We start from the raw sequence: 2,307 nt of genomic DNA on the forward strand, positions 1-2,307 counted from the left end.
TTCACATAATCTCGAGAAACTCTTGTTCGTTGCGGCATCGCGGCGTTACACCACGCTCGTCTCCCGGAGCGCCTGGCTGAGCGTGCCATCGCGCGTCTAGGTCGCGCTCTGATTGGTCCGTGTTTTTCGTTAATAACTCCTAAACAAAGCCCCGGCTGACATTGGTGCAAAGGAAAATGTTGCTTCAAATGACCTAAGGAACCTCCCATTTCCCGGAGTCGAAGGGGTTTTGGGACACCCTGTATTCTCTGTCAGTGTCTTTCCTGCGAGAAACATATCTGCTTCTCTGTCTTCGTAGTTCACCCCGAGTGGCGCTGTTGAAGTTACTATTTTTGGTCCGGCGCACATGGTCGATACCCCCTGGTCGGTTTAGAGAAGTGTCTAATTGTATTAGTGTATTGTAATAGTGATAATTTATCCGACGAGTGTATATTTACAAAAGTAAGTACTTCCATTGCTGTTATTTGTTACCGTTAGTGTTTTTTGCTGATGCCCTTCCGCTATATTCGAAGTTTACTATTGGGTTGGCAAGAAAGTCAAAGAAAGTACTTTCGGTATTGTAAGGGGGTAGACTGCTTTTTCCAGGATTGCAAGGGTGCTTGATTGCAATTGATTGCAATCCTGGAAACGAGTCTACCGCCCTAATGTGTAAATAAGTGTGAAGTCAAAAAATGAACAAAAATTGGTCATATTTCCATTCCTTCATTCTATTTGCTATTTTTCTAAATATATTCTCTAATTAATTATATTTACGTCGTAATTACATATACGTTTAAATTAGTCTCTAAATTTTACCATACTTTTCAATTCTTAGAATATATACACACAAATGGAGATGCCTACAAATACATGGACCGTTGTCCAAGTTTTGGCAGACGGAACGGTAGAAGCAGTGCCAAATAGTTGGCTGGAAGACGACAAATGTTATTGGCCACCGGTACACAAATCAAAATTGAGCAACGCAATCCAACAATGTTAACTGCCTCAACCTTCGTGGGAGTACTTTTCTGTAAAGATCTTCAAAAACAGTACCTTTGGTAAGTTAAAGTAGTTACACACCATACATGTACAATTAAAATAATAATTATATAATGCTTCTAGACGACTACACGAAGGCTAGAAGAAAAGCAAAGGAGGCCGAAGAGACCAGCGACTTGTTTAATAAATACACTTAAAATTATACTGACATTTATCTTTCATTTTCATTAAATTAGCAGAATGTGATATGCTACATAACAATTTTTTATTTTAGGCAGCAGAAGTGCACAATATGGGGGGCACAACAGCTACAACTTTGCCAGGAAAGTCTAGGTATCATTATGACTGACGTGCTGGCATGGCGGTCTGCTATAGCTGATTGGGCCGAAAGGGCAAAAAACCGTTTGCAAATTATCGAACGGCCAGCCTTGTTATATGTAATTATCACCCTTATTTTAATATTATTATTATAATGATTATTCATGTGCAAATTAATAAACAAAGATATTCTTATTCAAGGTGCAGCGGAGAAAGCCAAAGTGGACGGCAGCTGCAAGAAACATGAACAAAGCGAGTGTGACCAAGTGATTTTAATTTCAATATATCTGTGGTTATCAGGAAGAACGCCGCATGTCACATATACTTTCACTTTCGATCGCTAATACTTTGACATAGGAGGTTGGTTAAATTGCATTGTTGTCTGAGCCTTCCAAACGTGTTTCCATGACTTTTTTTCTGGTAAATATGTACAGTAGCGGACAAAAGTGTAAGACCGCTCTAAAGAAGACGATAACTTTTTTAATATTTTACTATACGATTTGAACTTTTTTGGGAAACTAGAGCAATTAGTTTACTAAAGGACGCGAAAAGAAATTTTTTCAAAAATTGCAATTGATCGGAATTATTGAAAAAATACTAAAAGTTGATTGTTTATTTAAACATATTCTGAAAATTTCGTCAAAATCGGTCGACGTTGCAATGAGCTACAAACGTTTAAAGATGGTACAAATTGCAGATTTTCGGCAATAAATCGTGAAAATCTTCAATTTCTACCATCTTTAATCGTTTATAGCTCATTGCAACGTCGACCGATTTTTACGAAATTTTCAGGATATGTTTGATTGACACAGATGTACACAAAACGTGTTTTTTAAATTTTCAATATAGGCCCACATAAAATAGTTAAAAAATCAACTTTTAGTATTTTTTCAACAATTCCGATCAATTACAATTTTTGAAAAAATTTCTTTTCACATCCTTTAGTAAACTAATTGCTCTAGCTTCCCAAAAAAGTTCAAATCGTATAGTACAATATTAAAAAAGTTATCG

General features: G+C 36.7%; 1 long non-coding RNA gene across 2 annotated transcripts; it reads left to right on the forward strand.

Annotated features, from left to right (window-relative positions):
* Window positions 1-345: 345 nt before the first annotated feature.
* On the forward strand, window positions 346-1,874 carry LOC143207753 (uncharacterized). 2 transcript variants are annotated; one of them, XR_013008740.1, is made up of 4 exons: window positions 346-441; window positions 815-1,037; window positions 1,102-1,415; window positions 1,498-1,874. It is a non-coding gene; the product is annotated as an uncharacterized LOC143207753 (long non-coding RNA). The 2 variants fall into 2 exon arrangements; XR_013008741.1 differs by lacking the exons at window positions 346-441; window positions 815-1,037 and having other exon boundaries at window positions 1,059-1,415.
* The last annotated feature ends 433 nt before the right edge of the window (window positions 1,875-2,307 follow it).

The sequence above is a fragment of the Lasioglossum baleicum genome, chromosome 4 (genome assembly GCF_051020765.1).
Source record: "Lasioglossum baleicum chromosome 4, iyLasBale1, whole genome shotgun sequence".
In the NCBI taxonomy this organism is placed as follows: domain Eukaryota; kingdom Metazoa; phylum Arthropoda; class Insecta; order Hymenoptera; family Halictidae; genus Lasioglossum; species Lasioglossum baleicum.